General features: G+C 40.8%; 1 pseudogene; it reads right to left on the reverse strand.

The window, feature by feature from the left end:
* On the reverse strand, nt 2,260–3,123 carry Gm13726 (predicted gene 13726; annotated as a pseudogene).

Consider the following 15,869-nt stretch of genomic DNA (forward strand, 5'->3'; position numbering starts at 1 on the left):
AATTACCTGCCTTAGTTAGGGTTTTACTGCTGTGAACAGACACTATGACCAAGGTAACTCTTATAAGGACAACATTTAATTGGGATTGGCTTACAGGTTCAGAAATTCAGTCCACTGTCATCAAGATAGGAGCTTGGCAGCATCCAGGCAGGCATGGTGCAGGAGGAGTTGAGACTTCTACATCTTGTCCCAAAGGCAAACAGAAGACTGGCTCCCAGGGAGTTAGGAGGAGGGTCTTAAAGCTCATGCCCACAATGACAGACTTCCTTCCCCGAGGCCACACCTATTTCCACAAGGACACACCTCCTAATAGTGCCACTTTCTGGGTCAAACATATTCAAACCACCACAGTACCACAGACCAAACATCCTCCATTGCCTCCTTTATCATGATAAAATGTGAGCCAAAATAAATACTTTTTTTTTCTCTTACATTCATTTTGGTCAGGAATGTGGTTAGATCAATGAGAAAATAACTACTAGAGACTATAATCACTGTGTGTATGTGGACGAATCCCAGGCTTTTAAACCAGGTCTCTACCCAGCAATGCAACCAAAATGCATCACATGTCTGAGTTCACATTTCACCAAGACCAGCACAGTGCTGGGGCAGGTCCAAGGCCTGCATTTCTGTCTGCTCTCCTATTAGTGAGCTGCACAGGTGGCCAAAGCCTTCTACCATCAGCCATAGATGACGCTGACTGGAATAGAGATCTAATAGATGAGGCCACCTGTCTTTTCCCAGGATTGGGGCTTACCAGAGGCTCTGTCTATAGGCAGGCAATGGAAGGGGAAAGTTTAACTCCTACCTACTGATGTTTCATCATCCCATCACTAAATTCGGGGGCTAGGCTCTGTGATCTCCCCTCTTCTATGTCTAGTGAATAGCATCTTGTTGCCTATTATTTTTCTATCCTGCTTAAAGAAGTCCTGTAGCCACTATGAGTGACCTTAACATGGGTCACAGATGAATCTCATCATCAGAACAAACTTCACCCTTCCCAGTCTCTAAGTGCACCCACCCACCTGCCATTTCTGGTTGTGATGCCTGTCAAAACCTGAGTTGAGTCTATCTTACCAGGTTTCATGTCTCTGCCCGGTTGTAAGGAAGGTGTATGAAACGTCAATGTAAGAACTAACCTGGGGACAGCTTTACTGCATAAGCTTGGGGAATGAGTGGTAGAGATTACATTTTGCCACTGAGGCTGGCACCAAGACAGGATACCTGGGTGCTCCAGGCCCACTCTAAAGGCAGCAGTGATGTAGGCTGAAACCTCATTCTGTCTCAATAGATACAAGTTTAAGTCTGGTGTTGGGATAGTTCTAGAGCCTCTGTCTGAAAATTCTGGAATGGTACTCAATCTTTGGTTCCTGTATGATTCAAGGTCTAACTATGGTCACCTAGACTGACTTTTAAGATAGTCTTTTGCTACTACTTACACTCTGTTCCCCTGTAGGTGAGAGTTTGGCTAGTCTCTCTCCTGCCTCATATTGGAAACAGTCTCAACAGCTATTGAATTGGGGGTAGAGGTCATGGGGCCTGTCTCACACTAGGGTGCACTGTGCTGGATTTCATCTGGGGAAAGGGGTTGTGAGGTCGTCCCATTCTTGGTTTCACTGTGATGGGTCTCATACTGATTTTTATGGTGAAGGGTTGGGTTTAACTCCCTTTGCCTTTGGCAAGCTGCTTTTGAGGTATTCTAATAGGGCACTCTGGCAATTATAACTTGTCTTTGTTCCTGTGTGTGTTCTTTTTTTCTTCCACTCTTCTCCACCCTTTTCTCCACCCTTTCAAGCCCCTAATACTAGATAAGGGGGGTGAGTAGAGAGGAAAGGAAAGAGGTCTCTGAATAGTTAGGGGTGAGAAAGAGGGTGACATTATCGTTAGACAAGTTTCTGTTGATTAGGGGTGACAAGTTCCTTGGAGCAAGTTTGATCTTTGCCATCAGGCTTCTTCTTGTTGTTGTTTCTTCTTTGTACATGCCTACTTAACAAACCATGACCAATAGCAACCAACAACAAGGAGTCAACAACCAACAGCCCACACTGCCTTCCTGAGCCTTAGCTCCCCGGAATTCCAAAATGTCACACAGTCATACAAAATATCTGCAGCTGGCAAAATCACGCCCCTGCTAGAGCAAGAGGCAAATCATAATCAGCTTCTGTGGAAAATTTGAAGCAGCCCTATAGCCCACAACTGGATTAAAATGAGAACATATTCTTATATTTCTGTGGGGTTTTTTTGGTTTTTGTTTTTTTAAATTTTGTAATTATATTTATGTATAGAAAACTTAGCAGTATACATATAACCCAGATTAGTGGTGAGTTCTTTAGCGTTTGCCTTTTCCAACATGGCAATGTGAGCCACAGATTTAGGACCCAGGACGTTGCCTCCCCAGTGGTAGTGGATCTCATCATATCTGTCATTATAATTGGTCCTAATAGCTTCTAGCAGCTTAGCCAGAGCATCCTTGTCTTCCAAGATAATCTGTGTGAAGGCAACAATGGTTCATGTCTTCTTGTGGACCAGGCACCCCAGCCTGGCCTTTCCCTGATGATACAGTAGGGCACCCCCATCCTTTGACACAGGGCAGACAGGAAAACCACCAGCTCAATGGGGTCTACACCATGGGCAATCACCACCAGCAGAGCCTTCTTGTTCTTTACCTAGGTGTGAACTGTATTGACTCATGATCGGAGGACAGGTGAACTCTTAGTTGGGATGTCCCCTTTGCCAGCAGCTTTTTTTCTCAGCATGGGCCAGTAGCCTTTGCTTCTTCTCTTGCTTTGTCTCTGGCCTGTACTTGTGGGCAAGCTTAAGCAACTGAGTAGCTGTTTGCCTGTCCTGTGCCTGGGTGAACTGGTTAATGGCAGGAGATACTTTGAGCCGCTTATAGAGGATGGCTCTTTGCCGCTGCAGCCTGATGAAGTGGGGCCATTTGACAAAGCATGTTAGATCTCTTTTGGGCTGGATGTCCTGTCCCATGCCAAAATTCTTGGGCCTTTACTCAAACAGAGGATTGACCACATTTTTGGCCTCCTGTTTCTAGACAACAGCAGGGGGCTGGGGCCACCTTCTTCCCCTTGGCCTTCTTTCCTTTGGTCATCTTGCTCTGCTAGAGAAGAGAGCATTTCTGTGTTTTTAAAAGAACCCAACATTTCAAGTCCTCACTACAGGCAATGCCTTTCTTCCTGGTTTGTTCTATGGATTTATTCCTTTGCTATTCTTTTATTTTGTCACCAAAAGCAGTCACTGTGATATCTCACCCAGTCTCTTAGTTATTTTTCTGTTGTTGTAAAGAGACACCGTAACCAAGACAACTAAAAGAAAAACAGGTTCATTTGGGGCTTGCCATTTCAGAGGGTTAGAGTCCAAACCATCATGGCCACAGGTAGGATGCATAGTGCTGAGTCAGTAGCGGAGAGCTTATATCTTTATCTGCAAGTAGGAGGCAAAGAGATCTCAATAGGAATGGCATGAGCTTTTGAAATGTTACCTCTAGCAACACCTTCAATAAGGCCACACATTTTAATCCCAAACAGTTCCACCAACTGGGGACCGAATGTGCAAATATATGAGCCTATAGGGTTCATTCAAGCCACCACACTCAGCTTTAACATTTGCTGAATACACATGACGTAGCTTTCCAACTTGATGTGTCTTAGAGGAGATGACCAACAGAGGCTCTTATTTATCTGCTCTTTTGTACTACTTTCCAAAGCACATTTCATATCACTGAGTGTTCCATGGCCAGTATTCCTTCTTTAGAGTAGCATAATGAAGCAATTCTTCAAATGAGTGTAACTCTATATCCAGAATCTTGGGCACCCGATATTCTCCCTCTGAGATTCTATCAACTCCACATTGCATTTTTTCTTTTTTTTTAAATATTTTTATTAGTTATTTTCCTCATTTACATATCCAATGCTATCCCAAAAGTCCCCCCATACTCTCCCCCCCCATTCCCCTACCCACCCACTACCAATTTTTGGCCCTGGTGTTCCCCTGTACTGGGGCATATAAAGTTTGCAAGTTCAATGGGCCTTTCTTTTCATTGATGGCCGACTAGGCCATCTTTTGATACATATGCAGCTAGAGTCAAGAGCTCCGGGGTACTGGTTAGTTCATAATGATGTTCCACCTATAGGGTTGGAGATCCCTTTAGCTCCTTGGGTACTTTCTCTAGCTCCTCCATTGGGGTCCCTGTGATCCATCCAATAGCTGAGTGTGAGCATCCACTTCTGTGTTTGCTAGGCCCCGGCATAGCCTCACAAGAGACAGCTATATCTGGGTCCTTTCAGCAAAATCTTGTTAGTATATGCAATGGTGTCAGCGTTTGGAAGCTGATTATGGGATGGATCCCCGGATATAGCAGTCTCTAGATAGTCGATCCTTTCATCACAGCTCCAAACTTTGTCTCTGTAACTCCTTCCATGGGTGTTTTGCTCCCAATTCTAAGAAGGGGCAAAGTGTCCACACTTTGGTCTTCGTTCTTCTTCAGTTTCATATGTTTTACATATTGTACCTTATATCTTGGGTATCCTAAGTTTCTGGGCTAATATCCACTTATCAGTGAGTACGTATTGTGTGAGTTCCTTTGTGATTGGGTTACCTCACTCAGGATGATGCCCTCCAGGTCCAACCATTTGCCTAGGAATTTCATAAATTCATTCTTTTTAATAGCTGAGTAGTACTCCATTGTGTAAATGTACCACATTTTTTTGTGTCCATTCCTCTGTTGAGGGGCATCTGGGTTCTTTCCAGCTTCTGGCTATTATAAATAAGGCTGCTATGAACATAGTGGAGCATGTGTCCTTCTTACCGGTTGGGACATCTTCTGGATATATGCCCAGGGGAGGTATTGCGGGATCCTCAGGTAGTACTATGTCCAATTTTCTGAGGAACCGCCAGACTGATTTCCAGAGTGGTTGTACAAGTTGCAATCCCACCAACAATGGAGGAGTGTTCCTCTTTCTCCACATCCTCACCAGCATCTGCTGTCACCTGAATTTTTGATCTTAGCCATTTTGACTGGTGTGAGGTGGAATCTCAGGGTTGTTTTGATTTGCATTTCCCTGATGATTAAGGATGTTGAACATTTTTTCAGGTGCTTCTCTGCCATTCGGTATTCCTCAGGTGAGAATTCTTTGTTCAGCTCAGAGCCCCATTTTTTTAATGGGGTTATTTGATTTTCTGGATTCCACCTTCTTTAGTTCTTTATATATATTGGATATTAGTCCCCTATCTGATTTAGGATAGATAAAGATCCTTTCCAAATCTGTTGGTGGTCTTTTTGTCTTATTGGCAGTGTCTTTTGCCTTGCAGAAGCTTTGCAACTTTATGAGGACCCATTTGTCAATTCTCGATCTTACAGCACAAGCCATTGCTGTTCTATTCAGGAATTTTCCCCCTGTACCCATATCTTCGAGGCTTTTCCCTACTTTCTCCTCTGTAAGTTTCAGTGTCTCTGGTTTTATGTGGAGTTATGTAAACCACTTAGATTTGACCTTAGTACAAGGAGATAGGAATGGATCAATTCGCATTCTTCTACATGATAACAGCCAGTTGTGCCAGCACCATTTGTTGAAAATGCTGTCTTTTTTCCACTGGATGGTTTTAGCTCCCTTGTCAAAGATCAAGTGACCATAGGTGTGTGGGTTCATCTCTGGGTCTTCAATTCTGTTCCATTGGTCTACTTGCCTGTCACTATAACAGTACCATGCAGTTTTTATCACAATTGCTCTGTAGTACGGCTTTAGGTCGCGCATGGTGATTCCACCAGAGGTTCTTTTATCCTTGAGAAGAGTTTTTGCTATCCTAGCTTTTTTGTTGTTCCAGATGAATCTGCCAATTGCCCTTTCTAATTCATTGAAAAATTGAGTTGGAATTTTGTTGAGGATTGCATTGAATCTGTAGATTGCTTTTGGCAAGATAGTCATTTTTACTATAGTGATCCTGCAAATCCATGAGCATGGAAGATCTTTCCATCTTCTGAGATCTTCTTTAATTTCTTTCTTCAGAGACTTGAAGTTCTTATCATATAGACCTTTCACTTCCTTAGTTAGAGTCACGCCAAATTATTTTATATTATTTGTGACTATTGAGAAGGGTTTTGTTTCCCTAATTTCTTTCTCAGCCTGTTTATCCTTTGTGTACAGAAAGGCCATAAACTTGTTTGAGATAATTTCATATCCAGCTACATCATCAAAGCTGTTTATCAGGCTTAGGTGTTCTCTGCTGGAATTTTTAGGGTCACTTATATATACTATCATATCATCTACAAAAAGTGATATTTTGACTTCTTCCTTTCCAATTTATATCCCCTTGATCTTCTTTTGTTGTCTAATTGCTCTGGCTAGGACTTCAAGTACAATGTTGAATAGGTAGGGAGAGAGTGGACAGCCTTGTCTATTCCCTGATTTTAGTGGGATTGCTTCCAGCTTCTCACCATTTAATTTGATGTTGGCTACTGGTTTGCTGTAGATTGCTTTTATCATGGTTAGGTATGGGCCTTGAATTCCTGATCTTTCCAAGACTTTTATCATGAATGGGGGTTGGATTTTGTCAAATGCTTTCTCCGCATCTAATGAGATGATCATGTGGGTTTTGTCTTTGAGTTTGTTTATATACTGGATTACGTTGATGTAATTTCCGTATATTGAACCATCCCTGCATCCCTGGGATGAAACCTACTTGGTCAGGATGGATGATTGTTTTGATGTGTTCTTGGATTCGGTTAGCAAGAACTTTATTGAGTATGTTTGCATCGATATTCATAAGGGAAATTGGTCTGAAGTTCTCTATCTTTGTTGGGTCTTTTTGTGGTTTAGGTATCAGAGTAATTGTGGCTCCATAGAATGAGTTGGGTAGAGTACCTTCTGTTTCTATTTTGTGGAACAGTTTGTTAAGAACTGGGATTAGATCTTCTTTGAAGGTCTGATAGAACTCCGCACTAAACCCATCTGGTCCTGGGCTTTTTTTTAGTTGGGAGACTATTAATGACTGCTTCTATTTCTTTAGGGGATATAGGACTGTTTAGATCATTAACCTGATCATGATTTAACTTTGATACCTGGTATCTGTCTAGAAACTTGTCCATTTCATCCAGGTTCTCCAGTTTTGTTGAGTATAGCCTTTTGTAGAAGGATCTGATGGTGTTTTGGATTTCTTCAGGATCTGTTGTTATGTCTCCCTTTTCATTTCTGATTTTGTTAATTAGGATGCTTTCCCTGTGTCCTCTAGTGAGTCTGGCTAAGGGTTTATCTATCTTGTTGATTTTCTCAAAGAACCAGGTCCTTGTTTGTTTGATTCTTTGAGTAGTTCTTGTTTCCACTTGGTTGATTTCGCCCCTGAGTTTGATTATTTCCTGCTGTCTACTCCTCTTGGGTGAATTTGCTTCCTTTTGTTCTAGAGCTTTTAGGTGTGTTGTCAAGCTTCTAATGTGTGCTCTCTCTAGTTTCTTTTTGGAGGCACTCAGAGCTATGAGTTTCCCTCTTAGAAATGCTTTCATTTTGTCCCATAAGTTTGGGTATGTTGTGGCTTCATTTTCATTAAACTCCAAAAAGTCCTTAATTTCTTTCTTTATTCCTTCCTTGACCAAGGTATCATTGAGAAGAGTGTTGTTCAGTTTCCACGTGAATGTTGGCTTTCTATTATTTATGTTGTTATTGAAGATCAGCCTTAGTCCATGGTGATCTGATAGGATGCATGGGATAATTTCAATGTTTTTGTATATGTTGAGACTTGTTTGTGACCAATTATGTGGTCAATTTTGGAGAAGGTACCATGAGGTGTTGAGAAGAAGGTATATCCTTTTGTTTTAGGATAAAATGTTCTGTAGATATCTGTTAGATCCATTTGTTTCATAACTTCTGTTATAGTTTCACTGTGTTCCTGTTTAGTTTCTGTTTCCATGATCTGTCCATTGGTGAAAGTGGTGTTTTGAAGTCTCCCACTATTATTGTGTGAGGTGCAATGTGTGCTTTGAGCTTTACTAAAGTTTCTTTAATGAATGTGGCTGCCCTTGTATTTGGAGCATAGATATTCAGAATTGAGAGTTCCTCTTGGAGGATTTTACGTTTGATGAGTATGAAGTGCCCCTCCTTGTCTTTTTTGATGACTTTGGGTTGGAAGTCGATTTTATTAGATATTAGAATGGCTACTCCAGCTTATTTCTTCAGGCCATTTGCTTGGAAATTTGTTTTCCAGCCTTTCATTCTGAGGTAGTGTCTATCTTTTTCTCTGAGATGAGTTTCCTGTAAGCAGCAAAATGTTTGGTCCTGTTTGTGTAGCCAGTCTGTTAGTCTATGTCTTTTTATTGGGGAGTTGAGTCCATTGATATTAAGAGATATTAAGGATAAGTAATTGTTGCTTCCTATTATTTTTGTTGTTAAAGTTGTCATTCTGTTCTTGTGGCTGTCTTCTTTTAGGTTTTTTGAGGGATTACCTTCTTGCTTTTTCTAGGATGTGGTTTCCGTCCTTGTATTGTTTTTTTCTGTTATTATCCTTTGAAGGGCTGGATTTGTGGAAAGATAATGTGTGAATTTGGTTTTGTCGTGGAATACTTTGGTTTCTCCATCTATGGTAATTGAGAGTTTGGCTGGGTATAGTAGCCTGGGCTGGCATTTGTGTTCTCTTAGTGTCTGTATAACATCTGTCCAGGCTCTTCTGGCTTTCATACTCTCTGGTGAAAAATCTGGTGTAATTCCAATAGGCTTGCCTTTATGTGTCACTTGACCTTTTTCCCCTCACTGCTTTTAATATTCTATCTTTATTTAGTGCATTTTTGTTTTGATTTTTTATGTGTTGGGAGGAATTTCTTTTGTGGTCCAGTCTATTTGGAGTTCTGTAGGCTTCTTGTATGTTCATGGGCATCTCTTTCTTTAGGTTTGGGAAGTTTTTTCTATAAACTTTTTGAAGATAATTGTCGGTCCTTTGAGTTGAAAATCTTCATTCTCAACTACTCCTATTATCCGTAGGTTTGGTCTTCTCATTGTGTCCTGAATTTCCTGGATGTTTTGAGTTAGGATCTTTTTGCATTTTCCATTTTTTCTTTGATTGTGTGCCGATGTTCTCTATGGAATCTTCTGCACTTGAGATTCTCTCTTCCATCTCTTGTATTCCTTTGCTGATGCTCGAATCTATGGTTCCAGATTTCTTTCCTAGGGTTTCTATCTCCAGCGTTGTCTCACTTTGGGTTTTCTTTATTGTGTCTATTTCCCTTTTTAGGTTTTGGATGGTTTTATTCAATTCCATCACCTGTTAGGTGTGTTTTCCTGCAATTCTTTACGGGATTTTTGTGCTTCCTCTTTAATGTCTTCTACCTGTTTAGCAGTGTTCTGCTGTATTTCTTTAAGTGATTTATTAAAGTCCTTCTTGATGTCCTCTATCATCATGCGATATGCTTTTAAATCTGGGTCTAGCTTTTCGGGTGTGTTGGGGTGCCCTGGACTGGGCGAAGTGGGAGTGCTGGGTTCTGATGATGGTGAGTGGTCTTGGTTTCTGTTAGTAAGATTCTTACGTTTACCTTTCGCTATCTGGTAATCTCTTGAGTTCGTTGTTATAGTTGTCTCTGTTTAGAGATTGTTCCTGTTGTGATTCTGTTACCCTCTATCAGCAGACCTGGGAGACTCACTCTCTCCTCTGAGTTTCAGTGGTCAGAACACTCTCTGCAGGCAAGCTCTCCTCTTACAGGGAAGGTGCACAGATATCTGGTGTTCAGATGTCCCTCCTGGCCGAAGATGAAGGCCCAAAACAAGATCTTTCCCAGAAGCTGTGTTGCTTTGGCCTGTCACAGAAGCTGTTAGCTTCAGTAGTCCACACTCTCACCTGTGCAGACTACTTTCGATGGAGTCCTAGAACCACAATGGCTCCCACCAATCCTGAGGCAAAGGCCTCCCGGGGCCCGGCAGACACCTGTCCTCTGGCTGGGAGGGTGGCCGGATGTCTGGAGCCGGAAAAGGGTGCTGCCTCAGAAGCTCTGTGGCTCCCTCCTGTCCAAGAAGCTGTTAGCTTCTGTAGTGCACACTCTCACTGTGCAGACTACTTTCAGCGTAGTCCCGGAATCTAGATGGCTCCTGCCGATTCTGAGGCAAAGGCCTCCCCGCATTTTTTTCTATTGATGACACACTTGACACCATAAGTTGTGCAAGATCATGTATTCTTGGTGTATTCATTCTTGCAAAACAGCTCAGACTTACTTTACAGCTCTTTCCTGTGCTACACTGAAGAGTTGGAAACTTATGTCCCAGAAAGAAAAATAGGCCTATGATAGAATTTGGTGTTTAAAGAACTCAAAGCAGCTTCTGAGCCTGGTGCTATAATCTCTCCTTTTTTTTTTTTTTTTTTTTTTTTTTTTTTTTTTTTGGTTGGGGATGAGAAATGCAGCAGTTTTTTCCCTTTACTTTGAAATGGATTCTTAGCCCTTCTGTGCATACTGTATCCATTTAACAAAGGGATGCGCCCCTGGTTCTTCATGGGGTTCATTTCTTACGCTGGAGCACAACAGTTTCAGTTCATTGCCCAGCCTTTGCTCAGTCTGTTTGGCTAACCTGATAAAATGAATGAATATAACAGTCTATGGGATTTCTGGGTGATGTAGATGTCTTTGTAATGAAGGGAAAGAAGAAAGGAGAAAAGGAATAAGGAGAAGCGGGAGAGAAGAAGGGGAAGACATATAGACGCATAAATACCTGGTACATGTACAGATGCTGAACAACACTGTGACTTGTAATGGCATAACCATCTGTTTTAGTTTGCTTTTCGTTGCTTTAATAAACACTATGACCAAAAGCAATTTGAAGAAGAACAGATTTGTTTGGCTTATATATCCACATACAGTGCATTATCAACAAAGTCAGGGCACAGACCTGGAGGCAGGAACTAAAACAGAAACAATGGGTAGATGCCACTTACTGGCTTGTGTTCCAGGATTTGTTCAGTCACCCCCTCCCCTTTTTTTTAATACCATCCAGAACTGCTGTGTGAGATGGGCCTGCCCACATCAATCAGGAACATGCCCTCCGGACTTGCTTTTAGGCAGTCTGATTGAGGCAATATAGCAATTGGTGTTCCTCTCCCAGAAGGTATCAAGTTGTCAAAAACTGAATCAGGACACCATCTTCAAGTTCCTTTTCACCCATACTTTATTTATGTCAATCAAGCAGCATCCTCATTGCATTTCTGTGCTCCTCCTCCTCCTCCTCCTCTTCTTCTTCTTCTTCTTCCTCCTCCTCCTCCTCCTCCTCCTCCTCCTCCTCCTCCTCCTCCTCCTCCTCCTCCTCCTCCTCCTCTTCTTCTTCTTCTTCTTCTTCTTCTTCTTCTTCTTCTTCTTCTTCTTCTTCTTTTTCTTCTCTCTTGTTAACCAGCTGATATTAAGCATATTCACAATTTCCTTTATGGTAATATTCTGGCATTGCTGGTTATTTTGTCAGTGTGATTCTCTAGCTCCAGCAGTTAAATGTTAACTCATTCTCTCTTGCCTCGGGTCCCATCATCATCACTGTCACCGAAGATCCAAGTTCCATGCAACCTCCCCCAACCTGTAGAGAGAAGCCAATGCTGGATCCTTAAAGATGTTGTGTGCCTGATGATCTTGGCAACTAGTGTATTTTGGACTCTCTGTTAAAAAACAACAGTGTAAGTTTGTCTGTCCTCATACTTACTTCATATCCACTTTCCCAGGCTTTCCTAGGATTTCTTTCATGGTCAGCTATTGCAATTTGGATATTTCAGTTTCCTCTTAGGCTCTCAGTTTCTCCAAGAGCCCTGTAACCTTAGTAACAAATCCTTCCCTTAGAATTCATTTCAGAATTCTTATTCCTATACCTAAGGAGAGTGAACACTATAGGCAAACTCTCCCTTATCTAGTTCTGTGATGGACTATTCTATGCACTTCAAGTAATAAAGGAAATAGTATCAAATCCAACTTATCATGTGTGATAGTTACTATTGGTTAACTTGACTACATCTTAAATTAACTACACTTCAGAAATGGAAGGCACTCCTGTGAAAGAATGTTTTTGGCTTGGTTTGATGTGGGTGAATCCACTTCTAGTCTGGACTTCTGAGGGAAGAAGACACATATTTTTGGTCTGGATTTTGAGATGGGACTTGAGGAAGGAAGACACACCTTTAATCTGGGTCATGATTTCTGCTGGAAGTTATACGAAGACACAGAAGAGGGAATCATTTGCTTTTTGCCTGCTTGCCCTTACCTTACTAGCAGATCCATTCTTTTACTGAAATTAGAGCCTACTTCTTTAGGATTACAGAACATACAGAAAACCAGCCTTGCAGACTGAGCAACTACTTAGACTTTCCATTTGCAGCCAGCCCTTGTTGTATTAGCTGGACTTCAGTCTGTACCAAGAAATCCCCTATCTATCTATCTATCTATCTATCTATCTATCTATCTATCTATCCTATATAGATTTATTCTATAAGTTCTACTACTCTAGAAAACCCTGACTTAACATTACTTACTCTTTGCGATAGTTTTCACCTGGGCTTTCTGATGTAACAGGCTTATCAGACATAGACATCAATAATAGAAAAAAGCTAGAAGCAGGATTGATCAGGAAACATCATCATATAATAGTGCAGAGCAAACAGTCTCTTTAAACCTGCATCAGAGAAGTCAGATCAAGAAATATCCATTAGAAGAGAAAGGGTGGACTCTTGTACCATAATCTTGGTTGGTCAATAATAGCTGGGGTGATCACAGGGCGAATAGGGTCTATACTCTGAGGCACGCTTAAAGATGTTAAAGATAGACACTAAAGGTCTGAACATTTGAAGAAACTGTCTCTATCTCTTCCACAAAGATCTAGTGGTATAGAGATAAAGGAAACAACCAGGTTTGTTTGGTATGCACAAAATTTCTTACTCAACACAATCTTAAGGATGGTGTGGGAAAAACTGGTGATGTCAGAAGAGATGTCTAGCCTTCCCTAGGCAAAGGTAAAATAAAACTTTCAGAGACTAAATATTTTATGGGATATTCATGGAGATCAGTGTCCATATTGTCACTCGGTGTCCATATTAGTTCTTAAAATGTATTTATTAAGAATTTCACATATGAATATAATGTGAATGTAACATTGTCTTAGCAATTTTGTAAAGCTTTTTAATCAATGTTTTCCAATACAATATTATATATAGTTAGTTATCATTCTCCATATTCACTCTCCACCATGTCTTAGCATCTTATTGTGAATTTCATCAATTCTACTTCTATCCCTTCACCTCCAATTCCTTCCCACCACCCCCTCTTTCCTTTGCTTTATGCGTTTTCTATTTCTCACTGTTTCTAAAACCACAGACACCACTTTGTGCTGCCTATATATTGCTTTCTTACACACTACAGGGCTACCTGGCTGGGGGTGTTACTGCCTCAGTCCCACATTAGTCAGTCACTCAAGAAAATGTTCCCACAGGCTTGTCAATAGGCTACTCTGGCGGGGCATTGTCTCAGTTGAGGTTTCCTCTTTTCAGATGACTCTAGATTTAACAATAAACTATTATGTATATGTTTTAAGAAGCTTCTACAGTAGTAGCTTTGCATATGGCATTTTCAAAAATGTGACATTATCCCAGTCAAAGCAGCTAAGATCCAAAAGTCAAATGGCAACAGATGCTGGTGTAGATGTAGTGAAATAAAATTATGTATTGCTGGTGGGAGTGCAAGCTAGTAGTCGCTATGGAAATCAGTGTGGAAGTTCCTTGTTTAGCTGGGAATAGACTAACTATATGACCACTCCTGGGCATATGTATCCAAAGATGCTATGTCCTACCACAGAGATATTTGCTCATCCATATAATTGCTGTTGTATGCACAAGAGCCTGGAAATGGAAACAGCCTAGGTGTCCATCAGCTGATGAATAGAAAATAAAAATGCAGAATATACAGTGGAATATTATGCAGCTGTAAAGAAAAATGAATTTATAGGTAAATGGATGGAACTGGACACCACCATTCACAGTAAGACAATATAGACCCAGAAAGACAAATATTGCATAATCCCTCTCACATATGGACACTAGGTTGGAAATTTTAGAATAATGTGTGTTAAACTGAGGTACCCATAGAAGTCAAGAAACTATAAAGAGACCACGAGGTTGCTTCAAGGGAAGGGAGAATGAGGAATAAGGCAACAGGAAGGATTAAATGGGGCCAGGGATAGGAGGACAGGGTAGAGAATGAGTGTGGGAAAGGATTATCAATAAGGTCTTACTTCATGGTAAGCATTGCTGAAATCCTTATGATGTAGCTAAGAGAATTTTACTCTCCCCATTCTCATATCATTAGTAGTGTATTAAATTGACCACAGCAATTTGGCCTCATTACTGAACAGATTTCTGCTTTCTTCTAATTTTTAAAAAGAAAACTCTTGTTTGAGCAGGAGAATAGTGCTGGTGTTTCCTTCCTAACTGTCTCAGAATAGAAACTCTACTTGGTACTCTGGACTAAGGATGTGCTGTGGGCACAGTCTTCTGTAATAGGGCTGCTTAGAAAACTGCAGGCTGTACCAACGAACAAATTCAGGACTTCCAGGGTTCTTTTCTGCCCTGAAGTAGACAGTAGATTTAATCAAATCCATCTGTATGAACCAAGGTCCAGCGAAAGAAAAGGACAATTATAATAGACTTACACAAACAAGGGTATTTCCAATGTGATTTATTTATCCAGACAACTTTTAGTTTTAATGTTCTGGTTTTCTATGAAGATACATGATAGCTCATTTTGCCTTTCTTCTGAAGTTATTTCAAATCCTAAATTTAGAACACCATGTCTTAGGAGTTGAATTTTCTCTAACACATAAAAATCAAGAGAATGCTATTTTTACCAGGTTTCCTTACTTTCACAGGGATATCATTTTTGCATAAATTCATGTGAATAATTTCTCCTTTCCAGCCAGTATATAATTTGACAAATCAATAATGCAATGAAATTATACATGAAGGGTTACCTTTGCAAATAGCTCTTATGTAAGCACATACCAACAAGGGTTGGCTTACATGCAGTAATGGATGTCTTTAGTGACTGATATAACTGTGAAGGCCAGATACATGAGTAATGACCACTGCCTTGGAACACTGAACTGACGTGCAGATCCTTGGTATTCCATTTTCCAGTGAAGGCTAGTTTCCAGCTTGCAGAGAAGATAGAAGGGCAAAAATGGAAGGTAGAAGTGAAATACCTGAGCAAAAACATAGACTTTGTTATTGTTCCAGCAGAAGGGCAGAGTTGACACACACATAGGGCTTTGGAAATGTGTAAGGTTGTTCTTGTGCCAAGAGACTGCTTTTGGTGTGTTGGAGGAGATAGGCAATAGTGAATGGGCAGAGGATGCTAAGTACAGACTGAGTTCAAGGAAAAGCTTTCCCACCCAGGTGCCCAGGAGGACCATGAGAAATTTAAATTATACTATCCATTTTGGTTTAGAGGATGAATTTCTACTCCTTCCTTTACCTAAGCCAGTCTGTGGGGCGCTCAAAGAAGATACATTTAAGCAAATAAAGGATTACCCTTGCTTCCCAAATCCCCTTTGTAATGTGTCTGGTCCTATTGCAGTTATATCTAAGAGCACATTTAATCTAAGTACAAAACGGTTATAACTGTGTTTTTAAAAAGCCAAGAGTACAGATTCCTGGAAGTGAATAGTCATATATATATATATATACACACACACACACACACTACTTTTTTTTCCAGGCTGCTTCAATCTCCAATGACCATGTTAGTCACACTGCAGGGCTAAAGCTTTGACTCACCGCTGAGTGGCTCAATCCCTCTCACATGTTGAATGTTTTAACAAGTGCTTGGTGCTTATGTAACCCACATGTAATAACTTAAAAGTGCTCCTGGA

This window comes from Mus musculus, chromosome 2 (assembly GCF_000001635.26).
Source record: "Mus musculus strain C57BL/6J chromosome 2, GRCm38.p6 C57BL/6J".
Lineage (NCBI taxonomy): Eukaryota > Metazoa > Chordata > Mammalia > Rodentia > Muridae > Mus > Mus musculus.